Source organism: Strigops habroptila, chromosome 7 (assembly GCF_004027225.2).
Source record: "Strigops habroptila isolate Jane chromosome 7, bStrHab1.2.pri, whole genome shotgun sequence".
NCBI classification, from domain to species: Eukaryota; Metazoa; Chordata; class Aves; order Psittaciformes; family Psittacidae; genus Strigops; species Strigops habroptila.
Window position 1 is genome coordinate 11,564,875 of NC_044283.2, and position 17,473 is coordinate 11,582,347.

General features: G+C 39.4%; 1 protein-coding gene across 4 annotated transcripts in view; it reads left to right on the forward strand.

Annotated features, from left to right (window-relative positions):
- Window positions 1-17,473, forward strand: part of AFAP1 (actin filament associated protein 1) — a 118,629-nt gene that overhangs the window by 31,554 nt on the left and 69,602 nt on the right. Inside the window, exon 1 of one of the 4 annotated variants that reach the window (XM_030491456.1) lies at window positions 8,523-8,631. The exons of 2 other annotated variants lie outside the window; for them this stretch is intronic. The gene's annotated coding sequence lies outside the window, so the exon portion shown is untranslated. Of the gene's footprint in view, window positions 1-8,522; window positions 8,632-12,811; window positions 12,824-17,473 lie in introns of those variants that run through there. One more of the 4 variants, XM_030491457.1, reaches the window with a different exon arrangement.

A 17,473-nucleotide genomic window follows, 5' to 3' on the forward strand; every position in this document is an offset into this window, starting at 1 on the left:
TTTTACCATCCAGAAATAAATAACTTCTGTTCGTTATAAACACTACAGTGAGGGAGGTAGTGCAAGTTTCAAAATCTTTTATTTATTTTGTTTTGAAGTACAGTTGAAATTGATTTCTGCTTCAGAACAAAAATTTAGACAAGAAAAAAAGAAAGTTTCTTATGACAGACGATTTTAATTTACTTCTAATGAATCTGACTTGTAGCATACTTATTCTTCTGGGCTCTTCTTGGAAACTGCCTGAGCAGAAAGTTCATTTTTCCTGAAAAGACACACTTCCTCCTGGATGTGAGTAATAATGTGTGTATGTTTCTTCAGTAGAAAATTCTTTAATCTTTTTCTAAATGAAAGACCACTCCAAATACACAAGGCTGCCAAGAAGTGGATATTTGCTGGTAGCCTACATGGTAAGTTTCCAGAGCATCTTTTTCTAACATTGAATACTGTAGTATTCTGAGGTGAAATGAAATGTTCTTGTGCCTTGAAGGCAAGAACAAATAGCTCTGGAGCACTGGCTACAAATGAGGGATTCTTCTGACTCCATCTCAGTGCCTCAGATTGATAGGGTCTTATATTTTGTCCTGATAAAAGGCTTCTGAACAGGTCTTTGGTTCCCAAAGGGGCCTCTTGCCACCATATGATCCTGCTTTTTACGCTTAGCATGTTGCAAATCTCTCTGCTTTGTGCAGCAGCTACTCATGCTTTTGAGCAGAAAAGAGAAGAATGGTTGAGGAAGTGCAGAAGACCACCTGTTCCTCTTCACAGCATGTTATTCCCGCTGAGAAAATGGTCATGTAACGCTTCACAACTTCCTCCTTCTAGTACACCAAGACATACTTCCATCAAAGTGGAATATGGGGCTGAATTCAAGTGATTCTTAAGCTCCTAAAGACCCTTGGCAATGATCTAATATGTATGTGCTTATATACAACTGTCTTTCCTTGGAGGGTCTCACAACTGCTCAGTTAACAGGAATGTGATGTTACAAACAGGAAACTTTGTATTTCTGGGATGGGGCTCCTTTTGTTCCATCCCTCTTGCTATCAAGTTGAAGCTGGTGGCTATCGCATGCAGTTCAGCATCTCTTCTTTTGTGAAGAGCAGAGCTGAACAGCTGCACTTCCACCAAGCTACAACAAAAATATTCACCAAAATTACACTTTACTTGCTTTAATGTACCTATATTCTACAATAGAGGAGACTTCTGTTTTCAAGAACACAGCATATTCTTTTATAATGCCAAAATAAATAGAGGGTAGGAGACAGGGATGAAACAGAGCTAACGAGGATTTTCTGCTGAGTGAATGTTTGGATTGTAAACTCTATGGGGGTTTGGACTGTATCCACAGTTGTGTTCTGAAGAGACTAATCTCACTGCCAGTGTCCAACAATAAATAAGGTTTTGCAGAAAGAATAAATAAATGTTTCCAAAGAGAGATAAGGCTGCAGCCTGTTCAAAGCCAAAAGGCAGCAAAGAGCCTCGTTAAGAGGCGCAGAATCTATAAGAAAACACAAAGAGGCGATACACTTGGAAAACATGTGCAAATTAGAAAAGAATTTCATAGAATTAAGTGAAACACAAAATAATAAACAAATAAACTATGACCCAGACTATTCCTAGTGCTCAGCTCCTGCCTTGTCTTCTCTGCTGAGTCACTGGCGCCAGGGTATGCTCCAAGTCTAGGGGTAGAAATAGGGACAATTAGTAGTGATGGAATCAAATATTGCTAGGATGCTCCCAAAGCAAATGCGACGCTTTCCTCCTATCTGCCCTTGTCTGAGTGCACTATTGACACGGATCCACCTCATCTAACAAATGCACAAGAAGAGGATTTCTCACCCCATCTGCTTGGTGATCTTGGCATAACCTGCCCTTCCGGGAAGTTTCATCTTAACCTCTGAGAAGTGGATACCCCTGTGTGGTCTATTGTCCTATCCAGTGATCCAGAGTTATTAGCCAAAAACTTACTCTTTGCACCTTTGCTGATATTTTATATTCATACTTTTCATGTGACAACTTTGTATAATTTCCTTTTATCTGTTTGTTGCCTTTCAGTGTTGCTATCTTCTAGCTGTTTAACTATTAAGAGGAGTAAATAGAATCCCAGTGTCCTGTTTTACTTCGTTGTCTTTACACTTTTTCTTAAGAGAAATTGATTACGTTTTCGGTTTTCCTCTGAAGCAAGTCTGCCTGATCTTTTACACATCTTAATCATCTATGCATGGGTTCTGTGAGCAGCACATAGCATTATAAAAATTAGCAGGTTTTCTGTCCCACTGTTTATACATTCCCTGTTCTGTTGCTAGTTGTGGTACATAAAGTAGATGTGTTCACCCATTTTTCCTTTTTGTCGCATGCGAGGGAATGTGGAATCAAGATGGCAGGGACAGAAAAAGGCTGGGGAGGTGCTGTACAGCACATCTGGAATTGCTAGGGTGTCACTGAGAAGTGACATAACGCTCTCTCCTTCATGTGGGCCATGCTGGGGAAGAGCAGGAGGGATCGACAGGGGAGCTCACAGCCCAGCAGAGCCGGTGGGAATGGGCATTTCTTGGTTTTTGCGACAGCTCATGGGTGAATGATGGCAGTGACCTGTCCCAGCAGCATCAGGCAAGACCCCAGTTACAGCACCCTTTATGAAAATGTGGTGTAGAAAGCAGCTTTTCAGAGCTCCTTCCTAAACTTTCTACCCAATTTTCTCCTTCCCAGACTTTGCATTTTTCAGGTTTCTGCCATCTGTATTGCCTCAGTCTTTGATTTGTTTTTACTCTCTTTAAAGTTCTTATGTTACTTAGCTTCATATTGTTTACTTTTAAGTGGGAAAGGCTTGAAGATACATATTTATTTGTTCATTTGCAGAAACTTCACCATTATTTAGACCACCTAGAAGATTAAACCCTGCCAGGGTACCAGTGACCCTTCCTGTGACCTTTATTCAAAGGAACATACTGTAAATGAGGATAAATAGCGGTTTTTTCCTCTTCTAATGAAGGGAAAGTTAGAAATGACTGAACAAATAAGGCAGTATGTTTGGTTGCTTGCTGGCAGACCTTTGGGTTGTACTCTAGTTAGCTGCGTTTGCAGCACTTTTTCTTGTCGTGCTTTCAGATTTGTATGGTTGCAAAACCATTGAGTTGTTAGATGGCATATGCAAGCATTGTTATGTTGCTTTCATATGTGTGTTTTAAAAACCATGATGTAATAATATCTATCTATCTATTTACCTACCTACCTATCTTTCTTTAGCTCAAAACAAAACGGATTAAAATTATTACCTTTATCCCCAGTGATGGGGAACCTGAAGGACAGAGAGGAGATAATCAGTTGCTTCAGTGCATTTCATGGCTCTGTGAAGAACCAGAAGCAGGTCTACTGAGTCTTCTAGTATCTTCCTTTTAGTCCAGGTTTGTGGGAAGCAAAGATATTGGGGCACAGCATATTACACAGGTGTCAATCTCTGACTTAGACTGAGGGAGGTGTTTGCTGTCGTAGTCCTCAACTGCAAATCAGAATATATGGGGCTTACAAGACATTCCCTGACAAAATGTTATTTTCCAAACATTGTTTTGAGGCGCTGTCACTGAACCCAAAATTTTTGTCAAGAGCTCAGTGAACCCTTTTCTTTCAGCTTTTAATTTGAAGCTTTGCTGACAGCCCTGCTCCATTGATCAGCTTCATGGATCATTGAACTGTGCCCTCACAGAGCAAGCTGTGGGAAACTGCTACCAGACCTCCAAACAGTGATGTTACTAGCTCATGACTTGCTACACTTAAGTAGTGTTCCCAAAGGACCAGGTTAAGGGACTCAGTTTTCAGAGCTCTGAATTAATCTCTGGCTTTGCCATTTATTTTTGTAGTGGTCTTAGGCAATTGCTTTTCCCCACAGTCACTTAGTTGATGCTCTTTTTGCCTTAAAGAAAGATAATTGTTAAAAGACTCGATGAGGCTATGGAGATGCTACAATCCTCAAGTTCCACTTAGATGTCTGAAGCTGGGCTTTTATGCCTTGTTTTGTCTTCCATAAAGGGAAAATATCAGCACTCTGATCTGAAACCTCCTAAGCTGGGAGGCTTGATGAATATTCATGTAATGCTCTGAAGAATAAGTGTATAAAAATTTTCCAAATAATAATCACACCTGCTGTCTCTTATTCCAAGCCCCCTTCCACTCTTGCTCTTTCATTATTTCAAAGTATAGTCTCTCTGTGCCACAGAACTGAGACCATGGCTTGGAATTTCATAATGAATATTTCAGAGTTATGCATGTGGTTTGCTTGAATATGATTAAAATTTTCACCTCTTCTTTTATTTCTCCATGTTCTTCTTGTTCCAGACTTGCAGGCCAGGCTGGTACAGTGGGATGCAGTTTCACCATAGCTGGTGAAGTAGTTTTTGTCAGTGTCATTGTGTCAGAGTTAAACTAGCCACATATGGCCAGGCTGCACCCTGGCGCATGCAGCAATCAGTTGGTGGCATTGGTGGGGGAGATGCGTTGGCCTGGTTGAGGTTTTTTACTCTGAAGCGTTTCTTTTTTCTCAGCATGGGAGGGTAAAAAGTGAAATCCGAGTAGTTCTAATTAATCCATGCTGCAAATAATCTCTGGTTTGGCTTGAAATCCAATCCTCTTCCTCACTGCTCCTGGACCTAGGTAAACCATTTGCCTGCAGGCTAGTGCAAGCCAGGAATGTAGCTGTGGGGGCCCAGCATGGCCTGTGATTGTCCTTCCAGGCTGCACTCCTTGGGTTTAGAGCGGAGCATCTCGTGCTGAAACTGGGGGTCCCTCTGAGTCTGCATCTCCTGATTTGGCAGTGGCACAGCATCCTTCTGCTCCATGTCAGGCTAATTAGGTGAGGGGCCCCGGGGGCTGAAAGCATTGCCAGGATGGCTGTCAGCCTCTGACTTCTCGCCAGCCATCTGAGGCGCTTTGGCGGTGCACATTGAGGAGAGGCTGGAAATCGTGAACACTTACATGGTTCTGCCATCATCATCATCATTACTATTATTTATTAGCATTTGCACATCTGGTCAAGCCATGCTGCAGCATGAGCAGAGGCAGCTCCTTTCTGCCCCATTCACAGGGCAGTGGCCCTGGAACAGCCCTGCAGTGTCAGGGAAACCTGCAAAGTGGTGTAAATTTATTAATGAACTTAAATATTAAAATTATTAATAATGTAATAGTAAATTCTATATGCTTTGAACCATTTCTTCTAATTCTCTAATACAAATATCTTAATAATCTACTATATCAGGTTTTGGACTTTTTAAAGGTTTGAAGGAAACAACTCTTCTTCAAGAAATTCTTAAGGACTTTTCACTGCTTCCAGGTCACATGATTTAGATTCACATTTTAATTACAAAAGCCAAAGACAAAAATAGACAACACTGTCAAAAAAGGATAAAATGAGTCACATTATCTGGAGAAAGCCACAGCTTGATTTGGATTTTCAGATGTGCTAAGGGTTAGACTAGCTCAGCAGCTGCTAGCATTGGGAGAACTTTGCCATTAATGGGAATTGTTAGAGAAATGCTGTTTAGATCTGAGATTTCATCTCAAACATTCAGTGTCACACATTCAACATGGATATATTTGGTATATAGGGCAAATTTGATGTTACAACACAAAAGTGATGTTGACACCAAATTTGTGGTGTCATGCAGAACATGAAAATATCCCCATCTTTTGCTGGTGACCCCAGGAGGGACAGGTGTTCGTGCTTTAGGATGTGCATAGAATTGCTCCAGTGTGAGGTGTGAATGGGACACCAGCCCTTGATGTGTCCTATCTCTCCTTGTCAGGAAATTGGGCACAGAGGACCACCTGATTCTTTCATATTGCTATCTCCCACTATTGCCTGATCCTAGAATAAACAGCCTGAGTTTGGGACTACAGCCCCATGAAGCTCCATGGAGCATTAGTTCAGGTATAAGATCTGTGGTGGTGTTGTACCACAAAGTCACTGTAGCATAACTAGGTATTGCGCCTAAAACCTGTATCAGTCCCTGGCACCAGCCCATCCTGTGGCTACAGAAGCAGATGTGCTAGCCCAGAGAAGAGGCAAGAATGACAGCCTGGGTTTGGGAATGGTATGCACTGCTGCTCCTTTTGGTGGCAGTGCTGAGTTATGCCTCATGAAGGTCTTTGTGGTACTAACCCTGCCTCAGTTTCCCATCTGTAAACTGGGGAGAGTGCTACTTTGTAACTCGAAAATGTGATGGGAAAATAAAATAGTCTATGGTGCCTTGAGAATGTAAATTACTTTCTAAAAGACACATAATGATATTTGCTTTCCTTCTTCTCTCATTTGAAAAAATGCAGTTTATTAGAATCCATGCCTTCCTCATAAATAATTTCTTGATTTGGCTGTTAGTCAATTGTCATCAGTTTGCCATTTGGAATGAAAAGAATGTGTAGGCTGATTCTGCCTTTCTTTATATATATTCTAAGAAAAATTGGGGGCAAAAAGTGTAATCATGGAAAGATAGATTAAAGCAGCATAGAAGAGAACTCTTTACCAGAAGTGCATGTTTGAACCTTTCCTGTAAAAAAATGTTTAACTGAGATAAACCTTTTTGTTTTTCTTCAAGTAATACTGTTAAGGTTCGTGGATGCCAAATGACCCATCTCTCTCTTGTTTTCCTTCTCATGCTCCTTCCTATTCACAGGACAGCCTGGCCTTTCTGAAGCACCTTTCTGCCATTCTCAAATGCTCCAAAACAAAGCCTTATTTAGATAGTTTCCATTTTTCCACTGGCCTTTTCTGCCTTTTGCCAGTTGTCTGTCTTTTTCTTGCTGCTAGGAGGTGAAGGAGGTCATCTTGCATTATCTTATTGCTAATGTGTGTATATGTCATGACCCTGTGCAAATAGGGGGGACAGCATTTGAAAGGACTAGGACGTGATGGAGCATTTTATCCTTTCCTACATTGTTTTTAGTTTTAGCAGCTTCTTTGCTATAACCATGGTGCTCAAACTATAGTTTATGAAAAGAATGGTTGCAAGCTGCCTTCTTAGAAGTTTCTTCACTGCATTTTCAAACTGCTTTGAATAGGAGAGAATGCATATTTCTTAGATGCATACATTTCTCTAGAATCCCCATAAAACCTATCAAACTAGATTTTCCTGCTTGCTTTCTTACTGTAAATAAATTCTAACTTGAATGATGAAAAGTGCATATAGGGTAAAATAATTTTTACCAAGAGGCTTTTAAAAATACTCAATTTGATAATGTTCCTACAAGCAGTTTCCAGCATGTCTTACATGGGAAACAAGAGAACAGATTTCTATCTCAGTTTTTCCCCTGAAGCCTGTGAAATTAGTTCTTTTCTAAAACTAGTATGTTGCAATTTATATATAGGGAATACCTCTTTCAGACTTTCTCTGGATTAAAGGCCGCAGACCAAAGATTTGTATGCGTATGCTAACCTCAAGGGTTTTATGGCAGTGTATATTTGATTCTTCTCACATTTCTGCTTTTCTTCATGCAGTGCAAATCAGATGCAAATAGGAAACTATTAGGAATAAATGATTGAGAAGATAAAATGCAGTTATAGTTTCCTTAATGTCCATGATTGGCGAACAGCCCCTAGAAATTGGGCTAGGAGATGTAATTTATACAAGCAAGACCAGTCCTGAGTTTTCTGTACATTTGCTTGTGAAAGACCTTTTTATGTTCTTTGAAAGAGATTTATACTTTACTGATTTACTTTTTAGGTCTGATGAAAGTGTATGGGGGAAGAAGAATAAAGGAAAGTAAGGAAACACAGGAGGAGGAGGAAGATTCAGTCCAATTTGTTTTCAGGGTCTGCAGCTGCAAATGAAGTATTTTGGTCTCTCTTGATGAAGGACAGATCCTGCCAGATTACAGGCCACTGTTGCCCCATTTGAGTTGCAAAAAGGGTTGCATGTGCAAGTCTAATCATCTGTAATGCTGAGCAAGACAGATGTAGCATTAGCTTCTGATTCAAGCAACTATCATATTAATTTTCAAGTGAGCAGCAGCAGAAGCAGATGGTGAGATGAGGGAAGGATGCAAATGTTTGCCATCCATAGCTTTTACCTTTGTGTGAGAGCTGTGGCGGATGCTGGGCTGAGCTGGTGGGGCCCCATCACTGCCCCATTGCTGCTCGGCCACACCAGCTGGTCCTTCCCCAGCCTGGCGGCGGAGGGATGCTGCACAGGGCTTGTCTGCACATGGCTGCAGGCGTGACATGGGGTCTCTGTGCTATGATGCAATGGGATAACTTTTATATAGAGTCAGCACATTTTTGATAGTAACTGAGACCAACAGATGCAGCAGTCTGTGGTTTCCTAGTTAGGTTATAAGTCTGTGAAAAACAAAGCAAATAAACCCAGGAAAATATGCAAACTTGCTATAAACCAGAATCCTTGCTGTGGTTTTTTTGGGGGGGGGGGAAGGGTGCTGGGGTTTTGCTGAGTTTGAGAATACTTGGCAGTATATCTTCTTTGTTACTCAGGAATACGGGAAGAACCGGGAAGCACCTTTTGGCAAATATTGTTAAAGCAGCCATCCAGGACCTTACCCAGCAATACAAGGCAAAAGATCTATGACACACCCAACCCTTGGTGAAGCTCATGTTGATCAGGATATTCCCTCAGCTATGACAGAAGTCTGGTGAGGACAAATAGAGTCACAGTGATTCTCCTAGTTATAAAATGTGGCTTCCTTGCCCAAGTGATATTGCTGAAGTATGCTCAGAGGTAGCTGCGTAATTTGAATAGAGGGTTTTGTTCTTAATCCAAGGGGCCATTTGTATCTTTATGGTACCCATCAGCTGACACAAGTGGGCAATCATTGGGAGAATACCCTGAGGATATGTATAAAGAGAATTTTATTCTCTCCCATAGCCAGATATGAAGTTTTTAGATGCTGTAACAGTGAGGAGCTGGGGTTGCTTATGCTATTCAGTTCTGTGGCAGCACATTTTACAAACAGTAAATTAGCTCATTGACCTCAAAAATGCGCCCAGACTCAAGGTGAGAATCTCAGGTAATGGTAGCATCTTGGACATACATCCTCTGAAATACTCTTGTATGGAATAACTATTATTATTATTATCATTATTGTTGTTATTGTAAACATCACTTTCCTGTTGGAAAGGGCCAGCTGGGAGAGGGGAGGATGGAGCAAGTGCAACTGGCTGGGCAGTTGCCTGTGCTGGTGCCAGGGTACGTCCCAACAGCTGCCCTGTTCTCCTGTCCTCAGTGCTGCATCCTCCTGTGGCTGGCAGGAGGAACAGACGTCTCACTGTTTCCTTTGCTCCTGTTGCACAGGAGTGAAATTACTGTCTTTTAGATGTTGATAACTAAAACACAGACTATTTTTTTTTTTTTTTCCTCTGGACTCATCATGTTGTTGTGAAACTGATCAGAAGGATTGGGACTTTTTTCTACAAACATGGGAAAATGTTTGCAAGGTCTGGCCTAAAGGTAGATAAAAAACCAGCTGCATGACGAGACACGGCACAACTGTGAGGCGAGGGGGAATGTGAGGATTATTGTTGAATGGACTGCTGAAAGAAAGAGGGATTTCATGGGAGAGAGAGAGGTTGCTTGGCAGGGAGAAGGGAGGCTGTTCCAAACATGTGGGGCAGCATAACCAGATGTAGAAAAACTGGATAATGTGCAGAAAGCAGAAAGTGGGGAGGGAAAACCATTGAGGTGATTTTTCCCTGAGATCTTGTAGGTAAGCCTGTCTAGCACAGTCTATACTCCAAAGAGGTGTGAGGGTGATCGGATAGAAGAGGAAAGGTGGCTGGAGCAGCTGAGGAAAAGGTGTTGGCAGCAGTTTATTACCTTTTGTTAAACATATGTTTTCCAGTCTCATGGTAAATTCAGAGCACATCCATAATTAAAATGAAATCTCCATAGCATACAAGTATTAGCTGTAACCCTAGGTTGCAATGAATTAGCTGGGCATCACTGAAATCATGAGAATTTAACCATATAAGGACCCAAAGATTTTAATAAGGTTTTTTTCTTCTATTCTGTTGTGAGGGGAATTTGCTTATTCATTTATTTTACTCTGTATCCTTAGAATATGAATATAGATTAATGTTTATTTTGTTTGATGAGGGAAATTCAGTTTTAAGTCCAATTCTTTGTACATAAATATATGATTTATTTAATGTCGATACATGATTCAGGCAGATCATATATTAAAAAGCCCCAAACAAACCCACAAACAGTAGTTAAATAAATTTGTCAGAATCTACATTTTTTTCAGGCAAAGGTTCCTGCTAGAATTTTGTACTCTAAAGAAACATCCAGCAAACAGAACTAAGAGTGCTGTAGTCCACCGTCCAGCCTTGCATTTCATCTTTCTGCAGGTCCAGCTCATCATAAGTCTTCAGAATAACTGTTGGTAGTATGAGAAAGATGGAGTTTTCTTTAAAAGCTTGTATAGTACCCAGTATTTAATGTTTCCAGGAACTGACTGTGCATTTTGAAGGTTACCATAAAGAAATAACTTCACTGGTTTCAGCGGTTCTGTCCATCTTATGACACACTGTACAGTCAGTAGTTAAAATGATGTATTGCTTACTGATGATTATAGGAGAAGTTAATGGTTTCTATTTCATGCCATGAAATGCTCAAGTCTTTTGAAATGCAATGGTCTAATACCTTGTTTTCTGCCTGATCAGTGCTGGAGGTAAAACCCACCATATATCAGTACTTTGGTTATTGAAATTATTTGGCTTTGCAGTTAGCGTATTTCATATGAGTCACTGGGTGGCTGTTGGTGACATGGTGACAACTTCTTACACCAGATTTGTGGGGTCTAAATTTGTTCATGAAAATTGTTCAAGAGCGTTTGTGATCATTTCTGTACAGCATGCTCTGTTTAGGCCCCATCACGATAATACTGCCCGTGTTTTACCAAGGCAGTGAACCTTAGATGGAGAAGTTTCTTCATATGTTTAAAGACAGCAGTATGAGATTTTGTGACAAAATAGCATTTCGAATTCCAGAACAGTCCTTAGCTCAACTGGCAAAATTTCTGTTGACTTAAGGAACCAGCTAGTTACTAGTGTATTCTTTAGCACCTCATCTAATATGTAGAAATGATTGATTTTTTGATTTCTAATTTTCTCATTTTAAGGAAATAAAACTTAGTTTCTGAGACTTAAATTTTCATAGATTTCTCAAAGGTACTTGCTAAGTTGGTCTGCTTTTAGAGAGAAAGTATAAGCTTCACATTATAAACACATTCATGGAGACAAAAATGGGGCTTTGAAGGTTGCTCTGTGGAGTTGCATTAGCAAGTGTGAATTCCACTCCTGGCCTGATCCCATACATCCAGTTAGTCTGTTTGCTGTGGTCCTCCTTTGGAGCAGTCTCTGTCCAAGCCCAGAGGCATCTGGACCTAATCCAGGCTCTCAGCACTCATAGTGCCAGTTGGCACAGTAGGATTACATAGGGAACGTTTGGTCAGTCTTGTTTTGCATGCTGTAGAGGTGTGCTGAGTGAAGAGCTGAAAGGAATAATGTGCCTCTGGGTGGCTGAGCTTGACTTTTTGTTTTGTCAGAAACTAAAAAATTAAAAGTTTATTTAATTTTCCTGTCTACGTAGTAATCATGAAGGAGGACCAGAAAGTGGAGAAATCAGTGAGACATCGGTAGTTGAGAGAACTAACTTGAGGACCCAAAGGGTCAAAGGGAATTGAAATTCCCCATTTTAGAATTACAACATTCCTACATTATCACAACTAGCTGAATCCACTGCTGAAATGCATATATTTGTGTTTTCAATAGAGAATGTATTTCATAGTTACATTTACAGATCATGTGTGTCAGAGACATGTCCAAGTAAATGGTATACCAAAGAAGTTCAGCAAAGTGATAGAAGTTGTGTGTGTGCATGCTGAATCTACAGATTTATTTTGCTTTAATAAGTCCTTGATTTTTATGTTTCTTTACCTATGGGGCTTTACTTTCAAAGCTACCTTAAGATCTAATTTTTTTTTCTATAATCTACCTCTCACATAATGAAATCCTCCAAAATGAGAATAATGGGTGACACTAAAGGAGACAGAAGTTTCTTGGTAAGGTGGGAAATTACGTGTTTTCCACATTGAGATTTCAGTTCTCACCATTCTACTCTCTATCAGTTTAAAGTATATTTCTTTGGTCTTACTTGCTTAACATAAATTTGTATCAGTATGTACATCTGTTTAAAGAAATTTTCAAAAGCCTGACATAAAAAGCAGAACATGCTTCTCTCTTTGTGAAGAGCATCAGAGAATAACCAATGTATGGTAGAAGTTACTCATTGCATGATGGAATCGTAAAATCGTGGAGTGGTTTGGGTTGGAAGGGATTGTAAGATCTTCTAGTTCCAACTCCCCTGCCATGGGCAGGTTCACCTCCTAGTAGACCAGGTCACTCGAGGCTCTGTCCAACCTGGCCTTCAACACTGCCAGGGATGGAACATTCACAACATCCTTGGGCAACCTGTTCTGGGGTCTCACCACTCTCACAGGGAAGAATTTCTTCCTTATATCCAACCTAAATTTCCCCTGTTTCAGTTTGAACCCATTGTCCTATCACTACAGTCCCAGATGAAGAGTCCCTCTCTGGCATCCTTCTTGTTCCCCTTCAGATACTGGAAGGCTGCTATGAGGTCTCCATGCAGCTTCTCTTCTCCACGCTGAACAGCCACAACTTTCTCAGCCTGTCTTCATACGGGAGGTGCTCCAGACCCCACATCATCTGCATGGCCCTCCTCTGGACTTGCTCCAACAGTTCCATGCCCTTCTTATGTTGAGGACACCAGAACTGTACACAGTACTCCAAGTGGACCCAGAAGTGAGAACTGTGTCATAAAAGTGTTGTAGGATACAAAAAAAATTTTTTTTTTTCCATCTTCACATAAGAATATGAGGACTTCTGAATCTGTTCATACAAAACACAATATTATCTCATTTCTGGCTTTAAATTAGCTGCAAGCTGAAAGCCTAGAGCACCAGATTCACAGAGTGCAATCTGTTCTTGGATTGTACTGCACGTATGGCTGACATGATCAGACTCAGAACTCTTCGAACAATTTTTAAATTTGGTATTTGGCATGTATAATAAAAACTGTATTGTGGAATACAAAAAAATAACAAATTATAATGTGCAGTTCCTACCATTGCCATATTTGTATTTCTTTGTCATGATTTTGCTTTTCCATTTCTCCATTCCCTTAACTTCATTAATTTACTTCCTCACATTTCTGCTGGATATGTAATTATTCATAACTTTGAAAGAAATCCTAACCTAAAAAAGGACCTGTGTGTACCTGAGGACCCGAGCAAAGAACTCACAAGGTGTAGTGCAAAGCTTTGCTTTCTTTTTACTACCACAGGTTATCTACTTCTGTGTTTCTCAGCCTTAACTGAGCCTCATCTCCTCCTGGGACTTGGAGCCTGGGGCAGACTTTCACCTCCTACCACAGATTTTCTGTCTCCTTTTTGCATCATGAGGGAGCTGCTTTTCTTCTGTGGAATCAGAGCCCATTTATTAGTTCTGTAGTGGCTGCTTATCTTTTGTGGTTTGGAGTAATGGAGGAGTTGAGCTAACGCAGGAGCCAGCAAGCAAGACCTGGAATGTCTTGTCCTGACGAGATGATGTCAGCTGATACATTTGGAGATGGTTAAATGCAAGAAATTTCCATTTTCTGCCCTAGTAGGGTAATGGGAGCCTGAAAAGAAAACCCAACCTGAATGCCCACAGTGAGCACAGAGGCGGGTGGGTGAGACGCTTGCAGGGCATGCAGTTGGAGTGAAATCGATGTTCCTTTGCTTTACAAGGTATGTTACATTTACTTTGGAAACAAAAGAAACCTCATGTGGAAAATATATTTTTAGAGAAAGCCTTAAGCAACTTGATAAAGTCCACTATAGTTCCTGTAGTTAGTTATCATTTTTAGGATTTTTTGGGGGAATTTTTTTTGGTTAACATGAGTTCAGTGTAGATAACTAGTACTTAAATAAAAATAAATGATGTAATACTATTTTTTTCTCTTTTTATTTTCTTCTTTCTTTGTTCCTTCTTTTGTTTCTTTTATTTCTATTGTCTTTCTGATACCTCTTTTATGTTTCTGTTCTTTTTTCTTTTTGCTTTTATCTTTTTTCTCTGTTAGTTTTTCTTTTTTATTGTTTTTAATTTTCCTTTGTAATGTTTTCCTTTTTATCTTTTTCCTTTATTTTCCTATCTTTTTCTTTCTTTTTTCCTTTTTTCTTTTTTTTCTTTCTTCTTTCTTCTTTTTTCTTTTTTTTTTTTTTTTTTTAATTCTGAGTTTGTGAACTTAGTTAAAAGGAGGCATTCCTCCTCTCCGGTCTGTGGCAGAGCTCAAGCACTCATCTGGCCTTTAAAAAGTAAACTCTTTATCCATCTGCCTTATGCTAATGGATTACACTCCTGCGTTGCTGTCACTCATTGTATGGCTGTAGCTGATTGAGTAGGATTTTTGGCAGCTTGTTTCTTGTCCAAACATTCCTTAATGCTTTCTCACCTCTTGTTTTATCACCCAAGTATTGCAACAGCAGCATCTGGAGCTCTGATAGTTTTTTTTGAAAGTTGGTTTTGTAGAAGCCAATTCCTTGAAAACTGAAGCAGAGGGAAGAAAGAAAAAGAGGAATACATGTGGGCTGTGGCCAAAATGATCCCTTGACACTCATTGAGGTTGATCATAAATATGCATGAGACAGGAGGAGTTTTTAGTAGCTGTGTTTTGCTGCTCTTGCCCCAAGCTGTCTGGAAACAGAGTTTTTGACAGCCTGGGGAGCTCCAAATTTTAAACAAAAGATGATTGTTATGATTTTTTAGAGAGGCTTAAATATCATTATTTTTGTGTTAAAACACTGATGACAATCTTTGTGTGTGTTTTACTTGCTCCATGCTAATTCTTCATCTTCAGGGCTTCATCTGCTATTTAGGGTTCACACCTTTTTCATACACTTTACCATTCTTTCCTGTAATTCCATGTACCCCCAAGATGAGAATCTCTACTTTCTGGAGCAGGTTTTTATCATACTTAACAGGTAGAGTTCATCACACCTTGTACAGCATTATTATTAGGTAAAGAAGGACCAGTGCAACCAACAGAAAACTTGCCTAGTGAAGAGTTTTTTCTTCTCACTCTGTGTTCTTCAGACAGCAAGCCTTTTCATTTCTTGGTGGATAGGATTTAAATACAGTTTTCATATATATCATATAATTTCTGGTAGTATATTGAAAAAGTAAAATTTTTTCTAGTGGTAAATACACTATCAGTGTCTGTTTCCAGATTTGATGTATTTCTGTGTGAAATCCTTTTCCTGAATAATGATAACATAGTCATGAAAACAACTTTTTCTTTAATTACTGGATTTTTGTTACTACATTGTAGGATTGAGTGGAAGTGATTCAAAGTGATTTTGTGTTTTTCTTCATAAAGACATTTGTCTCCTTGCAGCTCTATATTCTTCGTAGTGTCTCTGATATTTATATCTTTATGAAATACAGACATGGTTTCCCCAGTGGTGTTCTGTTATGAGCTTTTAAATAAAATATTCAAATGACGACATCCAAAACTAAGATGATGACACTATTTCAATAGAAATGGGTACAAACATGCAGTTTACACTCTGTTTTTGATTCAAAACTAGGTCATCTGTCTGGTTTCTCCACTATCGCTTGTGTACCGAAATGCCAGTGAGGCTTTTTTGGCAGGGTGGGAGAGCCTGTATGTTTCAAAAAGTTTTTATTCATTGGATCTTAGTAGGCTTTAATCAAATTTTGAAACAGAATTATTTTTAATCATTCAGCCAGCCAGTCATCACTAGCTTTAAGTTTTTTCTGAAGTAAGTCCTAATACTGCTAACAGAATATGGAGGCTTAGATTTTTAAGAGGTGAGAACATATATGCCTTGAAATTAGCCCATGTGGTTTATGAGTTAGAGGACATCTGTATGTAGTACAAAACTGCAGCATGAACATTTTCAGAGGATATATTCTATTATAGGCTTAGATATGTATTTTATTGCAATGCTATATTAAATGAATGACCATAAAGACAAGGTTGAGGCTGAGACATCGACTTTGAAAACCTCTTAGTGGTTACCAAATATAGTGCTTGTGTGTGTGCATGTGTGCATGCTTGTATTGGGTTGTAGTTGGATTCAAGTACACCTATTCTCAATACCTGATATTCATATATAACTAAATTTGATATAGGAAGTTAAATGGGATCTCCCTTCCCCATGAAGGTAGGGTTCAAAATGCTGACATAGATTTTTTGCTTTCCTGGAGGATATGCTTTAGGTAAATACGAATCTCTCCATTAACAGAAGAGTAGCTAGATGGACGTCTCTGGCCTGTGTTGTACAGAAAGTCAGATTAGATGATTTCTTCTCGTGGATCTCGTTGATGTGGTCTGTTCTGGACTTTAACGTCTGTAAATGACAAACTAAACAGAGAACAGAAGATACAAGCCCAGAGAAATTCGATTCAGCAATGTGCAAGGAGCTGATCAAGAAGATCTAAAAATTAGAAGCTCAATTTTAATTCATATTTCTATGATAGATTTTCATACTGACATATTTGCCTAGATGCATTTATAGTTGACACGCAAGCATGGAAGAGTATTTACTTTGTGTGGGTTCATATTGTATGAACAAGACAATAATGAATAAAAATACCTCTTGTGAGGTATCCTCACAAGATACCTCACAAGATACCTCACAAGAAATCCTTCCTCGATTTCTTTTTCTTTAAAACTTCTTCAGCATGTATTAGTCAACTGGAAAACACTTTCGGGTCATTTGTGCTATGGGAAGGTTAAGAGATACTGTAATTGCTGTGAGTGACCGAAAAACAATCTGACCATTCTTTTAATAAGTTCATCCTTGTCTTCCAGTTTAAGCAACCTTGAAATCATGTGTGTGATACAGCACTGCTCCTATGGGGTTTTTTTAAATCAATTGGATGTGAAAACTTTATATTCTTTAAAAAATGATTATAGGCTAGTACCCATAAATGTAGATTTGGAATAATTGCATCATCATGCTCTTTCAGTCCCAGTTGGTTTTAGTTCTGGTTTGGAACAAAAACTATAGTGTGATGTAATTGCCTTCCTCTGATTATTTTTACCTTCGTGTATTCTGTTGCTGGCTTGTGTATATAGCTTTTATGTGCTGTCATTTGAAAAACTTTAAAACTGGCTCTTGAGAGCCAGTCTTGGAAACCCTTCTGGATGTATCATTGTTTTTTTATTTGTGCATGGCAATTGCAGCAGCCCATTAGAGGCCTATAATTCCTGTTGAGCACAGAATGGACTTCTCATCTTTTAATATGGAATGTGATTTTGCTCCTCAGTCCAGCTAAAATCTGCTTACTGTTGTGATTACCACCCCTGGGCTCCACCCTGCCTTTCACCACCTGCCACTTACAAGTAATTCCTTTGGCAATGAGAATACAGCCAAAACTGTCAGA